The 15,257-nt window shown below is 39.9% G+C and overlaps 1 protein-coding gene across 2 annotated transcripts in view; it reads left to right on the forward strand.

Moving 5' to 3' along the window:
* The window catches only part of PAK1 (p21 (RAC1) activated kinase 1), a 142,896-nt gene that overhangs the window by 21,875 nt on the left and 105,764 nt on the right, over positions 1 to 15,257 (forward strand). Inside the window, exon 1 of one of the 2 annotated variants that reach the window (XM_036028765.1) lies at positions 11,389 to 11,766. The exons of the other annotated variant lie outside the window; for it this stretch is intronic. The gene's annotated coding sequence lies outside the window, so the exon portion shown is untranslated. Of the gene's footprint in view, positions 1 to 11,388; positions 11,767 to 15,257 lie in introns of those variants that run through there. 2 annotated transcript variants of the gene reach the window in all.

Genomic DNA, 15,257 nt, shown 5'->3' on the forward strand with positions numbered 1-15,257 from the left:
ATGATCAGTGCTTTAGTTTACAGCCCTGCCCTTGAAACCTTTGTTCCTAATTCCCCTTCAGTGAGAATCTAGCCTTGTGGAAGCAAGGACCTGTCTGCTTGCTTCCTGTTTCCTTAGCACCTAGAATAATTTTTAGTGTAGAGTGGATGCTTAGTAAGTATTTGGTGTATTAATGAATTCTCTTAGGGAAATTTTCTCTGAATAACACCTACATCTAGATACTCTGGTGACTTGAATCTTTTTTTTTTCTTTACAGTTGTTTATATGAATTTATATTTGTCTTTATAGTATTTGTGTTGCGTCCTTGATCTTTTCAGATGCCTTTGTTTCCCTGTGCATGTAAGCATCAGGAGTGGGGGATTGTGGTCCCTGCTATGGTAACTTTTTCTGTGGCTCCTAGTATAGTATTTTTTGGTACAGTTTTTAGTGCTTAGTAATTACTGATAACTGGCTGTAAAAATCACTTGTATTTGACATTGATTTGTTGAGCAAAAACCATTATGTACTGCAGCATTATTTCCAACCCTAATAAGTTGGAAATTTGTAGGGTCAGTCCTTGGTGGCAAGAGGTACCTTATTGCCTTTGTGAATGGTATTCCCTACATTGAAATACCACTCTTCTTCTTCCTTACCCCTTCTCTGCCAGAGGTCATATTACTCATTTTTCAGGACTGGATCTCCTCTGTCAAGCTGATTTTCTTCCTTTCCTCTGTGGTTAACTCCTCTGTATGTAAATATCTTGATTGGTAAAGTCAGTGGGTGACTTTTGCAACTGGGATGATTTTGAGGGAGGACATTTCACTTTGAGGGAGGGGTTGATGCACAGATAAGGAAGGATAAGGTCAGGTGTTATGGGAACACGATGGTGACTATTATTTTTAGGTAGGGCAGTTTATTGGTCAAGGTTTTTACTGATACGGGCAAGCAATAGAATCTACTCTAGCAAGTTCAGAGGAAAATGATTTATTGAAGAGTACCAGATAGAGTAAAGGGTCTTTGGGAAAGTAGGAGAAAGAGACCCAGGCTGAGCTTCCGGGAACTGACTCCCCAGGCTGCAGTGACGGACTGAGCCCTCAAGGATGCTGTTGTCTTTGCCAGAACTCGGAAGCTGCAGGATCAGGAAGCTGTTGCTATAATGGCTAAATCTAGCTCTGTGCTGCCTTTGTTGCAGTTTGCTCCAGCAAAAGGGATGTCCTGTGCCGTCTCTCGCCTCATTTAGTTTAGATCCAAATCAGTATCTAGTGTGAGAGCACCTGATTAGCAGAATCTAAGTCACATTTAGAAGGGAGTCTGAGAAATACAGCTTTTTGCTCTCAACATGTATGGTACCCAAAGCTAGAAGGGGATTGAAATAGATGTTTAACAAATCCGATTACAGACTCTGCCATAGAGACTATTCAGGTGGCTTGTACCCTCTTCTAGTATCAACTTCTATATCATTTGGAACTCTGTAAGCAGAAATTCTGGCTCAAATTTGGCTTAAATCATATTGACATTTATATCAAGTTTGTGTTACTTTTGTGCCTGAGCTGGCTTCCGTCATGGTGGTAAATCGGCTGATAGGAACTGTTGGGGAGTTACATTTCTTTGTTAATCAATTATATATATACACACACACACATGCATATATATATGGAGGGGGGAGTATGTGTGTGTGTGTGAGAGAGAGTGCGCGGGGGTGAGCGCAATAGACACACATACACAGGGAGGGAGGGAGAGGCCTAGGGAGAGAGGCAGAAGAGAGGCAGAGAGACAGACTTTGACTTTAACACCCAAAATGGAGATAAAGTTCTTCTCTTTAGTACAGTTGGAACAATTTAGGTCACTTGCCCATCCCTGAACTATAAGGGTTTAAGGACATGCCAGGTCCTAATTGGTTAAGCCTGATTTCTTGAACTAATCAGTGGCAAGGAGAATGGGATTACTGAGTTAGGCTGGGATGTAGAATAAAGACCTGCCCTTGGAGCTAGGTTTGGGGGTTAACTTTCCCTTAGGACAGCAGTAGTTTTCAGACCTGCTAATCAAAAACTCTGGATGTGGAGCCCTGGCCAGTGTGGTTCAGTTGGTTGGAGCATCATCCTATACACCAAAAACCTTGCTGTTCAATCCCACATCAGGGCATATACCTAGGCTGTGAGTTCAGTCCCTGGCTGCAGAGCATGTGGGAGGCAACCAGCTGATATTTCTCTCATGTCAATGTTTCTTTCTCTTTCTCCCACCTGCCTCTTTCTTTCCTTCCTTTCTCTCTCTAAAATCAATAAATACATCCTTGGGTGAGGATTAAAAAAACAAAACAAACTTTGGGTGTAGGCCCCAGGACTCCATGTTTCTATAAGCCTTCCAGACGATTATGGCTGTGATGACACGTTGAAATTTGTAAACTGTCTTAGTACTAAAAGCTGCTGGAGGATGCATATCTGATACAAATCAGGGCAACGTTAGCAAGGAGGAAGGGGGGGTAGATATTGGGTAGGCAGCCAACAGCATCCATTGCAAAACTGTAAAGGTGGGTAGGGGTCAGTTCATGAGGAATCTTGAATGTCTGTCTCAAATTTGGCTTAAATCATATTGTGCCTGAGCTGGCTTCCGTCATGGTGGTAAATTGGCTGATAGGAACTGTTGGGGAGTTACGTTTCTTTGTTAATCAATTATATATATACACACACACATATATATATGGAGGCAGGAGTGTGTGTGTGTGTGTGTGTGTTTGTGAGAGAGAGAGAGAGCGTGGGCAAGCACTCTCTACATCTCTCAACACCTGTGTTGAGAGATGTAGAGCTGGGTACTGTGTGTGTGAGGGACCTGTATAATGAAGGAGATAGGTTGTAACAGGGATGAGGAGGAAAGTACATTGAACTGGGTTTCAGGGATTGGGTTCTCATTCTGGTTTCTTTACCTCTTTAAGCTTCAGACTCCTTTTCTATGAAATAGGGAATATAACTATTGCTGTGTTAGGAGAGCTAAATGAACAAATGTATGTGGAAGTGCCTAGTACATTGTTTAGCATATTAATACGTAAATACATACTGATATGATGGCGTTTGGCTGGAGTAATATGAGCTCTACTCTGAGGGCAAGTCTAGATGTGTTTTCCCAGGGCTGCCTTTCCTCAGAAGACAGTTCCCTTGTTCTCAGTAATCGTTTCAGGTCTGGGGTCCTTGATCATATTCAGATCAGCTCTGGTTTTACTGAATGAGCGATGGTTTCTGCCTCTGCTGTCTTATCCTGGGGCGTTACATGAATTATTTACTTCAGCTGCCACAGGGATGTAGAGGTTTCTTTTTGTTCTTATAACTAATATGTATTCAGAGTGATGTGACCATACATATTTCATGTTCTGTCTGGGCAGCGTAACTCATTCCTTTTTATTTTCTTCCGTGAGGTCGTTTTAATTTATAACACTATGCCCTCTTCCTCCTAATTTTTGTTTTTTATGTGCTTCACATTTTCTAAATATAGACTGTTTATGAATTCCTATTAAATTAGAGTGGGAAGGTTGTCCAGGATTGATTTGGACTGCCTCCCTGTTTAGTAAGGAAACTACATTTTGTCAAAAGTCTAGTATCCTGCTTTGTGCCCTCTTCTTATTTCTTGGCGTGGAAGAACTTACATCTGGGGTTAAATTTTATATTTTGTTCTATAATATTTAATCAGTTAAAAATCACTTCTAAATTGTTTGCATCTGGTGGGATTGAGTTGGACGTCACAAGCCTGGTTGGCTGTGAGTGAAGTGGAGCTGATGTCCCGGTGCAGGAGTAGAGCCTACCTGGTGAACCAGGTGCCGTGAGTCCAGCAGTGGGGAGGAGGCCCCGCCATGAACACACACTTTCCACCCCCCGGCCGTACTCAGCATGCTGCTCAGATGTGCCACTTATTGGCTGTGCCGGCGCCGTGTTATTAGGCGGCTTGTGGCACTTTCTGTGTTTACATCTAGAGTGTTTGAGGAAGGAAGGAAATGGGATGGGTAATGTTACTCTGTGGTGCTAAGCACTTCGCATATCATCTATACTACAAAGAACAGTTGTTTTTCAAAAATCTTTTTTTCTTTTAGAGGGTTACTCTTGGGTGGCAAGGAAACCAGAGAACTGCTTTTCATAAACTAGTTGGTATTAATTAATACCTAGATTGCCAGCTAACGGGGAACCTAAGAGTAATCCAATCCAACACCCTTATTATTTTATGAATGAGAAAACAGGCTATGAGAAAAAAATACATCATTCAGTATTATACCATAAGCTAGTGGCAGAGTCAGGACTACATCTCGGTACTTCTGATGCCCTCAGTGAGACAGCGTGAGAGGAAGTGTGGGGCACTGGGCAGAGCACAGATTTGAGGTCGGAAGATCTGAGTGCCAACCATGGTTCTGCCAGTCACTGACCTGTTCCTTAGAGTGATGTCACTTCCGTAAGTGCCAGTTTCCTCGTTTGTAAAATGGGTCACTGCTGGTACCTCTTTTCCCTGCCTCGTAGGGTTATTATTAGAATAAAATGTGACATGCAGTGGAGAAAAGGAAGATTTTAAAGTGGAGATGGCCAGTTTGCTTATGGATTTCAACTCTATCACTTATTAACTGTGTGATTTTTGGGCAAGTCATTTAATTTCTGTAAACACAGTTTTGTTTGTAAAATCGGTACCTAGTAGCTCCCTTGCAGTAGTTCCCTTGTTGTTTTGAGGATATTCGTATATGTAAAGTACTCAAAATGGTGCATAGCACATAATAGGTATTTAATAAGTGAGATCTTCTTGGAAGACTTAGTTCTGTCTTCTCAAAACTGTTCCTCTAGAGGCTTGAAATAGGAATAGCAGAACTTGTTCTTCTGTGGCTTTAAAAGTGTTTTTGCAGAATTTGATTTGGAGGCTGTGGGAGGGTAAGGTATGGACTTTACTTTTAGTCAGATTTTCATTCCAAACTGTAGTGGCCCATGGACAGGCTCTTTTTTGTTATTTTATTTTATTTTTTCCTTTTAATTTAAGTTAATTTAACTTTTCCCCATCATCATTTATGCCCCCTATACCCTCTTCTACCTCCACTCCCCCCCTTCTCCCACACAGTCACCACACTGTTGTCTGTGTCCCCGTGGGCAGGCTTTTATGCCCAGGGAAGAGCTTTTAGGTACGGGAGGCATTGAATGTGGTGAACTGATTGAAGAAGAGGAAGCTTGGTGGTTAGGAAACCCAGGAGGGAGGATGGAAATGTGAAAAGTGATGCTACTTTTGGTCAATACACCCTGTAGTCCCTGAGTATCAGTATGTCAGGACCTTAGTGATGAAGCTTTTTTTTTTCATTATGATTCCAATTTTTGACACTGTAAGTGCCTCAGAGTCTTGGTAGCATGTCTGACTCTTCTGTTGCCCCAAATACTTGACCCACAATAGACATGCAGCATATTTTTACTGAAGGAATGCCTCTCTGAGGTGGAGAACTGTGGCTCGTAGAGGTTCATAAATCTTTGGTGGCCCCTCATCTCTCATTCTGGCTCCACCTTGCAGAGATTTTATATTTAACCAGGCTTTTCTGGTTTTTAACCTTAAGGATTTGCCGGATTTCAGGTGTTGGGTTTTTTAAACTTCGCTGTGCTGGAGACTTCCCTGTGCAACCTTGGTCAGGCCAGACAGCTATTTCCTTCATCCTTGGTCATGTGTGGGACCTGCCCGGTTCCTCTTCCTGGTTTTTAACACTGGCACAGGGTTTGTGGTTCTAGGCACAATAGTCGGGGAACATGAAATCTGCATGGCTAGGCGAACAACATTTCCTCAGAGGTTCCAGGGAAAGCATGATATTGGATAGGTTCTCTCCTCTTCCTCCTGCCCAAAAGAATACTCTCAGATAAGTCATTAATTCAGTAAATACATACTAGTCATACATATCAATACTATGGGTCAGACATTCTTCTGGGTGTTTTAAATACATTATCTCACCAAATGGTAACAAGTCACTGTATGAGTTAGGATGATGATGTTGCTCTCAGTTTCACAGATATGGTATAAGGAGTTTAGATCAAGTAAATGACTTGCCTTAGCTAGCTAAGTGTAACTTCAGGATTTGAACCCAGGTCTGTATGACAAAGATAATCACTGATTACCATGTTTGTGTACTTTACCAGAATGGGAGTTCCTTGAAGCCAGGGTCTTGTCTGATTCAAATTTGTGTTTCCTACTCTCAGCACAGAAACTGAAATAAAATAATTTTTATTGAACATTTAATATGTTGGATAGTCATAGACTCAGAGAGGAGGGCAGTTGAGATGAGGTATTGAGAAACTGTTTACTAGTTTATGTTATTTGTTTAGGAGAATCCTAGTCCTCAAGGAGAATTGCTTTTTCTTTTAAAAGCTTGAGGTATAATTGACATATAACATTACATTGGTTTTAGCTATATAACATAATGACTTGATATTTGTATGTATTGCAAAATGATCACAGTAAGTCTAGTTAACATTCATCTCTATATATAGTTATACTTTTTTTTTGTACTGAAGGCTTTTAAGATATACTCTCATAGCAACTTTCAAATATGCTAACTATTAACTATAAATATTAGTAACTATTGTCACCATGATACACATTTCATCCTCATTACTTATTTTATAACTGAAAGTTTGAACCTTTTGATTTTATATTTTATCTACCCTGCCCTGGCTCCTGCAACCACCAGTCTGTTCTCTGTACCTGTGAGATTGTTTTTGTTGGTTTGTTTTTTCAGAGTCCACATGTAAGTGAGATCATGTAGTATTGGTTTTTCTCTGTCTGACTTACTTTGCTTAGCATAAAGCCCTCAAGGTCCACCCATGGTTACAAATGTTGAAAGATTTCATTCTTTTTATGGCTGAATAGTATTTTATTATTATATATAAAGTATATAAAATGTATACCTTATGCACATATATGTATATAAGATATGTATACATAAATATATCATATATATACACAAACACCCCCCACACACATTTTCTTTATCCATTTATTCATTGATGGACACTTAGGTTGTTTCCATATCTTGGCTTTTGTAAATAATGCTCCAATGAACATATATAGCTGCAAATTAGTGTTTTCATTTTCTTCACATAAATACTCAGAAGTGAAATTGCTGGGTCATAAGGCAGTTCCATTTTTAATTTTTTGAGAAACATCCATACTGTTTTCCATAGTGGTTGAACAAATTTACATTTTTCTCAACAGTGCACAAAAGTTACCTTTTGTACATCTTTGTAACACTTATTTCTTATATTTTCAATATTAGCCATTTTGATGGGGTGTTTTAATTTGCATTTCCCTGATGATTGGTAATGTTGAATATCTTTTCATGTACTTGTTAGTCATATATGTTGTTTTTTGTTTTTTTTTTAAAGTCTGTTCAGATTCTCTGCTCATTGTTTAATTGGAGTGTTTGTTTCTTTGCTGTTGAATTTCATGAATTCTTTATATATTTTGGATATTAACCCTTTATAAGATATATGATTTGCACTTTTTTTTTCATTGAGTGGGTTGCCTTTTCAGTTTGTTGATGATTTTGCTTGCTGTGCAGAAGCTTGTTAGTTTGCTGCAGTCCCAAACTAATTGTTTACTTTAATTTTTGTTGGCTTTGCTTTTGGAGTCAGATCCCAAAAATTATTGCCAAGGTCAATGTTAGGGTGCTTGCCACCTATGTTTTCTTCTAGGAGTTTTATAGTTTTAGGTCTTACATTCAAGTCTTTAATTTATTTTGAGTTAATTATGTGTATTGTATAAGGTAGTAGTTTAATTTCATTCTTTTGCATGTGGCTGTCTCGTTTTTCCCAACACCACTTGTTGAAGAGACTGTCCTTTTCTCATTGTATGTTCTTGGCTCCTTTGTCATAAATTAATTTACCATATATGTACGGGTTTATTTCTGGGCTCTCTATTCTGTTCCTTTGATCTGTGTGTCTGGTTTATGCCAATACCATACTGTTTGGATTGTTTTAGCTTTGTAAACAGTTTGAAATCAGAGAGCATGATGCCTTAAGCTTTATTCTTTGTTCTTTTTTTTAAGAGTTTTATTTATTTGTTTTTAGAGAGGGGAAGAGAGGGGGAGAGAGGAGAGAAACATCAGTGTATGGTTGCCTCTGCATGTCCCTTACTGGGGACCTGGCCTGCAACCCAGGCATGTGCCCTAGACTGGGAATTGAACCAGCAATGCTTTGGTTCGCAGGCTGGCACTCAGTTCACTGAGCCACACTAGCCAGGGCTATACTTTTTTTCTTAAGATTGCTTTGGCTATTTGGGGTCTTTTGTGATTGCATACAAATTTTGGGATTGTTCTGAAGGTGAATTGTTTAATAACCCATATGGTCAAAAAGGATGTATTTACTCTAGAAGTTCATTGGAAAAATAACACCTTGTTCACTGTGGTATTTTGAGGAAAACTGAGATAATACAAGTAAAAGAGAATGCCTAAAGTGTAAACTGTTATGTTGTTTTTAGGCCTAGCCCTACCTGCCTTAGCCCTTCTCTGGGCTTCGGTCTCTCTGTACAGTGAGGTACTGGACTGGATGACCTTGTGGTTCCTGACAAATCCACCATTTAGGTAGATTTGGGCCTTGTCACTGTTCCATTGCTTATTTCCTCTGTTAATGCGCTCACAGATAATTGATGCCTCTGATGTTTAGCAGTCCGTTCCCTCCCCCTTTTCTTTAAAGGAAACCAGAAGCCCCACTGCCTGGTTTCCTTTAAAGTCCACTGCTTTAGTTTAGGTTTCTTTTTCAGGCCTGTTTCTCTGTGGCGAGTGCTCCCTTTGAGGTTGAATTGAATTGTGTAAGGCCTCAGGAAGTGGCAAAGGCACCTTCCTCAAACCTGGTTGTACCAAAAGCCCGTCAAGTTCTGTCCCCAAAGAGGAAGAGAAAGCCTGAGTTCTGTAGCCAGTAGATAAGTTCTTCCTTGAGCTCTCAGAGCTAATTTCACTACTTACAGAAGGGAGATTTTCTTTTAAATTACAAACACCCCGTTCTGTGTATGATTAATATCCATGGGCCATTTTGGGGTCACTCTTTAATTGCCATTGACCTTCCTAAGACAGAGCCTTGGCTCATACAAAATAAATTCAAGCTCTTCTCCATATACAATTTTTATAACCACAGTGGTGATTTTATTTCTATTCTTCTTTAGTAAATCTTTTCTTCAAAAGTTTCTCAGATGATTACCTCTCTTTGCCTCTCATATCACTTTTCTCTGCACAAAAAATTCCTGGGGGAGGGTTCTTCTTTATGCTAATCTTCTGGTGCTGTGTAACCCACTCACTTCCCAGTTTTCTCACTGTTGCCTAAATAAGCCATGCAGTCTCTTTCATGTCTCCTTAACTTGTTTCTCATTGTTTTTTTGTTTGTTTGTTTGTTTAAGATGTTTTCATTTGCTTGCTGTGCTTCTACTCAACAACCTTCAAGGCCCAGTTGAGTATCTCTGTCCCTGATACCTTCCCTGATGCCCTCCTTCAGTTCCAGACAAAATTATTATCCCTTTTCAGTGTTTATATGATACTTTGTTCCAATGACTATGAAAGCATTTATTGTACTGTACTTGTTTTGTTTCTACCGTATTATATTGTAATTATTTATTCATCTATCCTGCCCTTCCCTAAACACTTCATCAAAACAATTAGCCCTTCCAAGGTTGGAAGTACCTGGCTTATACCGGGTGATGAATAAAAGGGAAAACTAATGTTTGGTGAATGCCTCACCAAAATGCTTCTGTGTAAGTTGCCTTACAGATACTCTCATTTAATCCTTAAACAGGTCTCCCGTGTAGGTATTATGCCCATTTTACATATAAAGTAATTGAGACCCAAAGTGATTAAGTGGTATATTTATGATCTCATAGCTGGTGACTCGAGGAACTGGGGTTCAAACCTGTTTGCTGACTCCAAAGCTTGAACTGTATTGAAACTATTCTGACTCTTAATTCACTATTCTTTCTTTGCACTTCAGGGAAACACAAATTAAGATGTGTTTAATTCAGCAATGGGCAAGAATTCCAATGGTAATAGGGTATGAATAATTGTGGCACTCGCATAATTGTTGTGTATTAAGAAATGGCCCTAGAGTCATTATTGTCTTAATTGGTACTGTAGGCAGTCCTATAATTTGGCACTTAAAAATGAATCTGTGTTAGCTGGTTACCAGATGTAACAACACCTACCTTTAGGCATGTTCTGTTCTAAAAAGGAATGAAAAGCTGCTTCTCTCACACCATCACGGGCAAGGTGGATGAGCTCAGCTTTGACCTGAAATAGTGTTAGTGCTTCTGAAATTTTTCACTTCCAAGTTTTGTCATATTTTTGTCAGGTGCTGGTAACCTACTTTTTCAGAGCTGCAGAAACAGATAGCTGGAAATGGGGTTCTTACCCCAGCTGTTTGAACAGCCTAAGCTCTCATCAGAGAGGGCCTAAACACAAAGGACTTTTTTTGGGAGTCGGTAAAGGAGGCCAGAATGTAGAACTTGGGAAACAACTTTGCCTCCTTCTTTTTGTGACGTGGGTTATAGTGCCATCCTGTATTCTCTCTCAAGTTAACTAACAGCGAATGTGTTCTAGAAAGGTAACAAAAATTAGAAGACCAGGATCTGAGCTCTTGTTGGCCCTATATCATTTTGGGCAAATGATTTCTACTTCCTAGGCCTATTCCTTTATGTGTTTTAATCCAGTGGTTCTGTCCAGGGGATGTGATCCTGCTGTCCAGGCACCACACATCTCTGCCGCCCAGGGGCCATGCAAGGCTCTAGGTTACAGCTTCTTTTATGCCCCGCCTTTTTTAAGTCACAAATCCTCCATAACTGTCTATAGTCGACAAATATATATATATATATTTTTTAATATTTTATTTATTTATTTTTAGAGAGGGAAGGGAGGGAGATAGAGATAGAGAGAGAGAGCGAGAAACATCAATGTGAGGTTGCTGGGGGTTATGGCCTGCAACCCAGGAATGTACCCTGGCTGGGAATCGAACCTGGGACACTTTGGTTCCCAGCCTGCGCTCAATCCACTGAGCTACGCCAGCCAGGGCTTCGACAAATATATTGAAGCCTCTCATCTGATGTTCCCTTCCTCATTCTCGTTGAGGTTTATACCGTTTTTATATCTTTACTGTCATTTTTGTGTGATTTTGAACGAGAACATAGGTGAATATGTTTTTAATCTGCCAAATTTAACTACAAGCAAAGTTCAAAGGAAGTTAAAGGAACAAAAAGTAAAGTTGCATTTATATCTGAGGTTGCAAGAACTTCATCATGAGAGTAAATGAGAGGATAGACCTTCCCAAGAGATGTCCTGGGTTCAAATTTTGGCTTCATTGTCTACTAGGTATATGACCTTAGACAAATTACCTCCCAAAACCTCATTTTTGAGATTGAAACCTTAATTTTTTTTAAAGGAAAAATATATGTCATAAATTGTAATGAACTAGCAATCAAAATACACATTTGTATTTAGGAGACCTTGACCAAATCCTTTCCCGTTTTTGGGCCTCAGTTTCCCCCTCTGGAAAATAAGGAGGTTGGCCTGGGTGCCTTCTAAGTTTCTTCTATCCTTACCATTCTAAGGAGTCTGAGATTTTTCTAAATCTGGAAGAGCACTGGTCCTTTAATGCTAACTTCCAGTCCCTTGTTCGAGATGACTAAGGCCCAGGACGCAAACAAACAGGATTGGGTGTTCCGAAGTCTGTGTGTAGCTGCCTGCCATACTGACCAGAGCCTGGTACTTGAAAAGAAAGAGGAATCAATCACAGTGAGAAGTCCGTGGCTCTTAGGTGATACATGGTAAGTAGGCAGCTATTTGAAAACATTTTACTCTTTTTTCTTTTCCTCTTGTGTCAAGAGAAGCCAGGGTACCCAAGGTCTTAGCATGGGAAGGGGCCGCTTTTTGCTCTTAGCAGTTATGATTATTGTCTGCTCCAGCAGGAGAGAGGGACGGTAGGATTATTATAATATTCAGTGATGAACATATAATAGAAGGTTGCACAAAATATTATGTAAAGCAAGAATGGGGAAGGGAGGAGAAGAGGCGATAATGAAAGAGGCAATAAAGACTTCTCAGAGGAGGTGACGTGTGAGTGTGGAAGAATGAGCAGGAGTTCACCAGTTTGCATATGTGTTGGTGTGTTTTACAGTTGCTCTGCCCTTTTTCTGGGCTTCAACACAACCTTGAGGACTCATTCTTTAGGAAGTCTTTGGAGTCCGCTGGGAATGGAAAAGTTCTCTGAAGTCTGAGTTAGTGTTTTTCTGATGCTGGCTTGGACTTCTCTTTATGTTAGTGGGGACATGGAGCAGCAAGATACTTGGCCAGACTGTCATTCTTGGTTTGAGGTTTGGATACTGTTCACAGTGTATGTCAGTTAAGTAGAAAAGAGTGTCTGCCTGTTTGAGAGCTATCTGAGAGAATTTCAGAGAGAATGGTTTGGTATCTTCATTTTCTGTCATCCCAAGCAGCCACAGGGTCTTTAACCTATTTAAGGTACCTTAACGTTTAATTCTCCTGAAGTATCTGTCCAATGTATTTTTCCTTTTGGACTAAAAATTGGCTCTATTTTGACTTTGCTTCTTTCTGTTTTTTTTTGTTTTTTGTTTTTTTTTTTAATTGTTGGGGGTCTGAACTTTTTAGTAAGCACAGGACAGAATAGCCTGACACAGAGATAATGAGTAAAACACTTATTGTGTGGACAACAAACATTATTGTATTTATTATATGCTACATACTATGTTAGACCCTAAATATACAAAGATGAGTAACAACCAGTTCCTCTCTTGGAGAAGCTCATAGACTAGTGGCAAAGGCAGAGAAAATAACACTTGTGGAACTGTTGATTGAGTATGTACTATGAATTTTGATAAGCTGTGGGGATGAATGAGAGCCTCAACCTTTGATGTGTTTCTAGCCTAGTGAGGGGTGGGGTGGTGAGAAGGAGCCCTTAAATCAATAACTAATATGACAAGGGCAAATGTGGCATTTACTGTAAAAGAGAGAAAAATCATATTATGTGGATCACAGAAGATATTATTTCAGGATTGCACTGGATGGTCTATAAGCTCTCTCCCAGTCCCTGACAGTCCGTGAATCTGTGGTTTTGTGAAATTTTTTTTTTATGGGTATTGGAGAGTGTGTGGTATTATCTGTATAAAAAACTCATGAAGAAGAGTGTTGATTTTTAAATAGCTAACTCCAATGTGACAGAATTATAGAAATAGGAAAAGTGATTTTTGGGTTATCAAATTCTAAAACAACAATAGTAGTTTTTGAACATTTTCCAGGAGGTGATCAAGTGAACAAATGTTTCCTGGATGCTTTTTCTGAGAGATCAGTCTTTCCCTAAGAGTAGTCGATGACACAAAATAAGTATAAGATGGTATTTATGTCCTTGAAAAACTCTGATTTAATTAGGAATGTAAGATGTATATGCTAAAAAATAGAACAGTTCCACCAAATAAATGGTGCAAACTTGAAGAGTTAAAAGAAAGGTGGATGGTTAGTTTCCTAGGGCTGCTATAAAGGAGTACCATAAACAGGTTGGCTTAGGACCACAGAATATTACAGACTCGCAGTTCTGGAGGCCAGAAGTCTGAAAGCAGGGTGCAGCGTCGCCACGCTCCCTCTGAAGGCACAAGGGAGAGATCTGTTCCAGGCCGCTCCCCTAGCTTCGGGTAGCTTCCGGTGTTCCTTGGCTTATTGATGGACATCTCCTCCCTGTGTCTTTTCACGGCCTTTGCTCTGTGTTTGTCTCTTGTGTCAAAATTTCCCCTTCTTAGAAGGACACCCATCATACTGGATTAGGGCTCACCCTAATGACCCCTACCCATGAAATTAAACGTGGACCTCATTTTAACTTGATTGCCTCTGAAAAACTATTTCCAAATAAAGTCATGAGATGCAGGGGTTAGGACTTTTGTCTTTTTGGGGGGTAGGGGTGGGGGATGGGTGGGGAGACACAATTCAAACCCATAACAGTGGGCTTGATGGCTAGGGAAAGAACTTGGTCAAGTAAGATTTAAATTAGCAGAGAAAGTGGAGGTGTTGTGAGGTAAGTCTTTGAAGTATTCAAACCCTTAAGAGGGCACTCCAGATAAATTCATGGGACTAAGGAGCTCTGAGATTCCCCAAGCAGGGACACTTAGAGAAAAGAGATTACTTCAGTATTTTTCCTAGTTGGTTTTGTTCACAGTAAGCTGTCATGGACGGCATCTCCTCTGCTGTAAGCAGTGTTATTGCCGCACGCCACACTGTCCTGTCTTGACCATTAAATGTTGATTGCATGGTGCCTAACAATTTATTCTTGGGTAACGGAAATTAAATTATTTAACTTATAGAGTCATTTATAATAATAGAAGCTATTTTGCTTTGTAAATATGATGAGTTTACAAAATGTAGATGACGGAGAATTTCACATTAGAAAATGAGGATACGTCATAACATTTCTTAATCCGTGGCTCTGGGGGTTAGGCAGCAGTTCTCAAGCTGGGTCACTCCTAGAAAGCTTAAAAATATGTTGATACCCAGGTCTCACCCTGGATCAAGTAAATTAAATTTTAAGGGTAGGGGCAGATATAGAACCCAGGCATTGGTGTTGTTTATTATTATGTTTTTTTATACTTGTCCAAGGACACTTTTCCATTGCTTTTAGAGAGAGAGGAAGGGAGAGAGAGGAGCATTGATGTAAGGGAGAAGCATTGATCAGTTGCCTCCCATACGCTCCTGGACCAGGGATATAACCCGCAACCCTTCTGCTGTGGGATGATGCTCTAATCAACTTAGTCACACCAGCCAGCGCCATCAGTGCTTTTAAAAGCTCTCCAACACCTGGTTGTAGCTCACTGGGTTAGGGCAATAAGGAGGAAACTGAATTTTTGTCCTTGCTCTGACATTTGGGCATCTCCTAAATCTTTTGAGTCTCAGGTATCTCTGAGAATACAGAAATCTAGGTATATTATCTCTAGCATGTATCAGGTGTTTAATAATCATGAGCAAGTCAGCGAGTCTTAGTTTTCTCATTTATAGATTGGAGATAATTAAATCTACCTTCTAGGGTTGCTGTGAAAATCAAATATTCACAGGTGCTTCAGAATGCTTTGTAGATGCCAAAGCACTATATACATGTGAAAGTGGTCCCTCCCTCCCCCCATCACCCCACTGACAGATAACGTGCCCAAGGTACAGCTGCTCGGTGTCCTAGGTAGGTTCACAGTCCACATCTCCGGAATCTTTTTATATCCCCATTAACTTGAAAGGTGATTTTTTTCTTCCTTTTTCTTTTTTCTTT

Source organism: Phyllostomus discolor, chromosome 6 (assembly GCF_004126475.2).
Source record: "Phyllostomus discolor isolate MPI-MPIP mPhyDis1 chromosome 6, mPhyDis1.pri.v3, whole genome shotgun sequence".
Taxonomy (NCBI): domain Eukaryota; kingdom Metazoa; phylum Chordata; class Mammalia; order Chiroptera; family Phyllostomidae; genus Phyllostomus; species Phyllostomus discolor.